Below are 7,408 nucleotides of genomic sequence, written 5' to 3'. Positions count from 1 at the left end.
AAATATTCCTAAGAAATCCAATTCAAGAGCAGACAATATGGATTGTCCCATGTTTACCACCAACTACAATAGTCAGGCACAAAAGATATGTGCCATTACTTTTTATTTGTATTCATAGTGTGCGTGAGCAGGGGGTCTCCTGAGCTGAACAAGTTTGATTTCAGCCTCGGGGACCCCCTACTTCCTCAGGTACAGGCCCCGGTATGGGGTGCCGGTATCTCCTCCGTGTTAAAATCCACGTGGGATGTAAACAAAGCAGAGGGATACCGGCACCCCATACGGGGGCCTGTATCTCAGAACGTAGGGGGTCGCCAAGGCTGAAATAAACTTTTTTAAGCTCAAGAGACCCCCTGCTCACACACACAATAAATAAAAAATAAAAATGTAAGCAGCTTCATTACCTTAGCGGCCATGCAATGCCCGCTAAGGCAATGAAGGGGTTAAGGCACAGTACTGTAGCAGATTACATTACAATATGTACTGTACTTCCACACTAATACACAACCCACCCAACCCCTGTGCCCCCCATAAAACCATGCTTTATTATTTTACACACAGGATTAATACCCCAGGCCAACGGGGATCACCGGTGGTCCCAACAGGTGTCTGCAGGCCCCAAGGTGCACACAGAGAGGTACAGTACCCACAGATATCTGGGGGTCTCCGTGTGGTCCCGCTAGGTGCCATTGGCCTCCAGGTGGTTCCTGATGGTACCCGCGGGCCCCTTTGGGGTCTACAGGTGGTTTCCCCGGGGGTCTGGGGCCCTCGGGTGGTCCCTGTGGGTCCACGGGGTCCCCACAGCTGTGGGGCTCCCGGTTATTCCCTCAGGTGTCCCTGTGGGTCCACAGGTGGTACCGTTGGCGTCCTGGGGCCCGAGGGTGGTTCCCATGGGCGTCTGAGGATCCTCAAGTGGTCTCCATAGGTCCCCGCAGACCAAAGGTACCAACCCTGTATGTAAAAAAATAAAACATGTCCTACACTTAAATAAATACACCCCCCCTCCCAGCCACCAAACACATACAGTACAGTAACGGGCAAAATAACTAGTATCCAGATATGGATAATAGATTATCTGCCCATTAATAAACACAACATTAGCCAGCATACATAAATCAAGTAAATAAATACAGTTCTAACAGTTCTACTTACCCCTGCATTATGATGTGTGTCCTTGTCAGCTTACTGCAAGGTCCTTGTCCTCTGTAGCCAGAAAAATACATAGCAAATACTATCTAATGGCCCCCAACCCCATAATCACCGTAGCAGTTAATAACCGCTACAGTAATTAAGGGGTTAACCCACCCTGCCCCAATACTCACCCGGGATGCCTAACCACCCACCCCGGACCCACTATACCCACCTTGCACCCATTGATTGTTATATAGTAGTGCATCATACCCATATAATAATATGGGCATGATAAGCCGCTATAGCACTCAATGGGGCACCTACTCAAAATACATTAATGCTCAAAATACACAATAATAAAACATTACAAAACTAAGAAAAAATACAATTCACTAAATAAAAACACTAGCCAGCTAATGCAATTAATACAATCAATAACCAGATCAACCATAAATTAATTCAACCAGTAACCAATCAAACAATTAATAAAACAACAATGAATTAATTGTACCAGTAACCAATCAGACCAATTAATTAATGAAACAACAATGAATTAATAAACCAGTAACCAACAAAGACATTAATTATTAAAAAATATCGACAACACAACCATTAAAAGCATTGCCAACACAACACATCATTAATTAAAAATGAAAATCCATCATCATTTTTTTTTACAATAAAGCAGCAAAATGACACACAATTACATCCACATAATAAACATACATAGAAAAAATCACCATCGATACAAAGCAAGTAATTAAAAACAAATGATTGGCCTAATAATGTATTGATTTGTACCCTAAAGGGGTACTGATTAATATATTATCAGTCAATGTGCAATTAAAAAATAAAAATCCAATCGAAAAACCTGTAAAAAAATACATTTACATACATTCAATATATTACTTACCTTTAGAAGCGCTGGCCCTCCGACTCCCGGGGAAACAGGAAGCTCACGAACCGCGAAGGTCTCAATCACCATCCGATGCCATCCACCATGAAGATCCAGATCAGATACCCAAATCTTCTTTCTTCTATCTTTAATCAGCTTCTTCTATCTTAATCTGTCATTATTTCTTGATCGTCTTAATCTTCTATCTTCTTCTTGTAATCCAAAAAGCCCCATGGTAGATCCCAACCGATGTTTTCTCGTCATCTTCTTAGGCTCAAATGAGGCATCCCGGCCTTAAATAGGGCTTGTGATGTCACATTTTGGGCGGGAACAGGTTTAACAGCCAGCTGTTAAAACCATTTGCCGACTTAAAATAAAAATTATGACGTCATTTAAAGGGAATGATGCCAGCCAATCAGAATGGATGTGCTTCATTTTCCTTTAACATGACGTCACTAAGCCGCGTCACATGGTATTTCAGCCAATCAGATCGTAGGAACCAATTCCTCAATCTGGTTGTTGTACCTGACCTAAAATGACTCCATCACATGGTGAACAACGACCAATCAGATTGGGGAATTGGTTCCCACGATCTGATTGGCTGAAATACCACGTGACGCTGGCCATCTTGGATTTAGTGACATCATGTTAAAGGGAAATGAAGCACAGTCATTCTGATTGGCTGGCATCATTCCCTTCAAATGATGTCACCCGACGCCTTTAAATGACACCAACCGAGGGCCCCGGACCTCCGTGGGAACCCCCCAAGGGCCCCCAGAACCCGTGGGAACCACCCGAGGGCCCCCAGACACCCACGGGGACCACTCCTGGACCCCATTGGGGACCGCAGAGACCCGCAGGGAGCACCTGGAGGCCCAGGGAGCCTAGTGGAGACCACCCGGAGGCCCCCAGACACCCAAGGGTAACCCCTGGGGTGCACTGTGGGGCCTGCGGACACCCGTCGGGACCTGGGGTATTAATCGTGTGTGTAAAAAAATAAATCATGGTTATATGGGGGGGGGGGGGGCGTACAGAGGGTGGGTGGTGTATGGTTGTTTGTAAATATTGTAATGGTTTATTGGGGGCCTAGGAGGTGGGTAGTGGGCCTGTTGTGAGTATTTTGTTTTATTGTGGGTAGCGGGGTGGGTGAAGGAGGTATTAGCCCCAAGGATGGGTGTTTTGGCATACCGGGTGGTAGTGGGAGGGGTTAACCCCTTCATTACCTTAGCGGTATTAACTGCTAAGGTAATGAAGGGGTTAAGTCCATCCGCAACACCCCCCGCCCCCCCCACAAGGCCTTGACACCTACCAAGGGCCAAAAACCACTGTCACCCACCCCCGCTACCCACAATAAGCATGGCACTGGGCTTTAACCATTCATTGCCTTAGCGGTTAGGTAATGAAGTGGGCTGTAAATGCATTTTTCATGCATCGGATTCATGCCGGGGGTCTCCGGTATTGATATTAATGGATATCAGCTCCGGAGACCCCGGCATCAATCCGATGCAGGAGGAAGGCCTGATTTTTTCTGAGTGCCATCTCGCTGGTCATCACCGCTTCTCCCCACGTTCTTGCCAACTTTTTGTTGCGGGGCGATATGGAGAAGAAATCGCAATTCTAGAGTGGCGATCAGCTGCAATAAGCTGGTCGCGGCTACTAGAATACAGAGAGTTTGAATAGCTGGCGATGAGCGGCGAAAAATGGCTTATAGACGCGCGCCTGGCGTTGTTTTTTTCAGGCCAAAAAAACGATGATTTTTGCTCTTATTGCCAGCTTATCGGGGCTTACTGAATCGCAGTAGGCTGTTTTGGCGAGAAGCTGGTGATAAGTGGCTTATCGCTGCTTACTGCATGAGGCCCACAGTATGTTTGGTGGATTTTTCTTTTATAAAGATATATTTCATGTTAAGTTTGTCACTACAGATGTGTGTTAATGTGCAGGTTAACTTAGTGATTTTGTAGATTTTAATGAAAAATATAAATGTATAATTGATGAATATTGAATTTGGCACAGTTAAGGGGTTTCTCAAACTTTCTCTTATCTTGGACCATTTACATTTTAATTATGCTTTGAAGGATAGCAATATATATATAGTACATGGGGAAAGTTATCTAATACGTGATCCTTGTGTACTGTAGCCCTCCCTGGTTTGGGCTATCAGTCTGCCCTCCTCCTGGCAGTAATCCCTGGTAAGGGCAGGTGCCAGAAGTAATCATAGGTATTCCCCACAACTCTGCAGCTCAGTGAGTCACAGAGGAGGTAGTGTAATCAGGCCTGGTGTCCAATCAGGGGCAAGGGGCGGGTTCCTACTGGATCTGTACTTAAGGGGCTACATTCCTGAATTTAGGCAGTTTGCCTCTACCTTTAGAGAGGCATAGTCTACCCTTGATCAGTGTGCAGGGCTCTGCATACTGTGTGCCCTCCCTTAGGGGAGCGATGGGAGACTGTTCTCCTTACACTACCAGAGAGTAAGGGAAGAGCTAGGACTGCTCCTGGTGCCTGCTGGCTGGGAGTGTATGTCCAGGGACATCCTAAGGGTGAAGGCCCTATATGAGCTGCTGATGACTGCTGTGCTGTGTGCATAAAGAATAAAGAGATCCTGTTTAATATACTTCTCTCCTGAGATTGAAATCTATCGGGAAGAAGGAGAAAGAGACTCTCAAGCAGGGATTTCTCCCCTTATCCTAGGGACTGCAAGAGATGGAGGTGCTGTCACCGGGAGTAAGAGTCAGGTTATACCCCAGAAGCCTGTCCTGTTGCTATCCCCTACCATCATGTGGGAGACTTAGGGCTACTGTTTATCAGCAGGCATGCACCACACTACTCCAAGTGACCAGCATAGTGTTCCCCGTAATAGACCCTATCTGCGATTTGGGGGGGGGGGGGGGGGAGGGACAGGGTTACATTTGTAGTATTGTAATTAATATAATAACTGATTTGTTAGGTTTTACTAGTATAATATTTTACAAATGAGTTATTTGTGTATACTGTATTACTGTATCTATCACATTTATAGCTGTGTGAAACAAAAGCACAGACACCCCACCTGACATTTAAGTGGCGATCATATCTCAGGGCATCAGAAAAGGAACTCTTTTAAAAATAAATTCACTAGTTATGTCGATCTTTTTTGTAATTAAGTTTAGCTAATACAGAAAAGGCCATGAGGAAATGTCATTTTTTTTTTAGAATAACTTTTCAGCAACGCAAATCAAATCTGTTGAGGTATTAATAAAAATAGATCAATCATTGACTTACGTCAGTTTTTATAGATCTGCTGCTGTCCGAGTTTCTATTGTTCATAAAAAAACCCAGAAGAAAATGCAAAAATTAATGACTGATTCTCCCTGCTAGTTTTGTTCTGAGCTCACATGTTGCCCTGCTCATGTGCAATCCTGGGGCAAAAACATTGCTTCAGAACTAGCAAATAAAAAAATATTGTTGACTTGGATTTTTTGCTTCGATACATACAGTATGATACACTGTTTTGTTCCAGGTTTGGAGAAAGAAAGGGAGGTGTGGGGGGGGGGAGGGGGGAGGAGGGGGAGGGAAAATGACAGAGAGAAGGGGGGGAGAATGACAGAGAGAGGAGGGGGGAATGACAGAGAGAGGAGGGGGGAATGACAGAGAGAGGGGGGAAGAATGACAGAGAGAGAGGGGGGAGAATGACAGAGAGAGATGGGGGGAATGACAGAGAGAGAAAGGGGGGGAGAATGACAGAGAGAGAGGGGGAAATGACAGAGAGAGAAAGGGGGGGGGAGAATGACAGAGAGAGAGGGTGAGAATGACAGAGAGAGAGGGGGGAGAATGACAGAGAGACATGGTGGAGAATGACAGGGAGAGAGGGGGTAGAATTACAGAGAGAATGGGAGGGAAGAATGACAGAGGGGGATGGAATGAGGGAGGGGAGAGACAATGAGAGAGGGGGGAAATGAGAGAGATGGGGCACAAGAATGATGGAAAGAGGGAGGGGGGGAATGACAGAGAGAGGGGGGAGAATTACAGAGAGAAAAAGAGAGAGAGAAAATGATAGAGAGAGAGGGGGCGAGAATGACAGAGAGAAAGGGAGGGAAGAATGACAGAGAGAAAGGGAGGGAAGAATGACAGAGAGAAAGGGAGGGAAGAATGACAGAGAGAAAGGGAGGGAAGAATGACAGAGAGGGGAGAGAGACTAAGGGATGGGGGAAAGAGAATGAGGGAGGGAGAGAGAGAATGAGAGAGAGGGGGAGACTGAGAGAGAGATGGGACACAAGAATGACGGAAAGAGGGAGGGGGGAGAATGACAGAGGGAGGGGGAGAATGACAGAGGGGGGAGAATGAGGTAGGAAGGGGGAAAGAAGGGGGAAGTTACAGGGAGAGAGGGGGGAATGAGAATGACAGGAGAGAAGGGGGAAAGAGAATAATGGAGAGAGTGGTGGAGTGAGTACTGTATGAATGTTAGAAAATATATATTGGGTATAATAATTAAAATTTTCAGTTAGATAGAAAAAAAATTGAAAGTGAATTGTGCGTGTGTGGTTGTGGGGAGGGGCACATGTTGAAGGTTGGCCTAGGGCACCAAATACCAGGGCATCAGCCCTGGGTTGGATGGGTAAGCTTAAAGCTATAGATCAAGCAATATCCTACATGTGTTTTTTTTTTTAATAAATCAGTTCTGTACTATGAGAAAATACTCAGATTTTTTTTTTTTAAACAACTCAGAATTGCATTTTTAATGTATTATAATGTAAAAAGCATGTTTTGTGTCTATAGCAATCATTTAGAAAGTCCCATCCCCTTCCTCTTCCGAAACAGGCTCTGGGACACCCTTTTGTGAGCCCTGTCCTCTCTCTAGCAGTGCACCAATTGTATCTAGTGACAGCCTGGTCACAGATCTTCCCCCCAGAACTTTGCATCTTTGGCCCTCTTCTGCTGCATTGGCAGAAATTTAGTGAACCCCCTAGCCGAATCTTCACCGATCAATCACAGGATAACGAATCGATCGGCAACTTAGCTAATTACTTATGATTGTATCATTGTATTGATGCACATATTAAAGGGGGGGATAATAAAAAAATAACGTCAGCTGCTGCTTTAAACTAAGAGGAGGCCACAACTGTAGCAAGCTCAAAATCCAGTCCCAAATTATGAGAGAGAGAGAAAGAGAGAATGAGAGCCTCTGTACATCCCTATGCGTTTTGTCACAATGTGACTTCATCAGTCCCCCCTCTACTGTATGTATGTGACTGTGTAACGATCGTGCTCACTACAAACCGGGACCGGACCACGGGGCTGAGGTGGGGAAGTGAATACACTGACCTTATGCCACAGAGTCAGGTCCGCAGTGCGGTTTCCGTGGTCAGACGTAGCCTGGTCAGGATTGGAGAAGGCAGAGTAATCCGTGGA

Source organism: Ascaphus truei, chromosome 4 (assembly GCF_040206685.1).
Source record: "Ascaphus truei isolate aAscTru1 chromosome 4, aAscTru1.hap1, whole genome shotgun sequence".
Lineage (NCBI taxonomy): Eukaryota > Metazoa > Chordata > Amphibia > Anura > Ascaphidae > Ascaphus > Ascaphus truei.
This window is presented reverse-complemented; position numbering follows the sequence as displayed.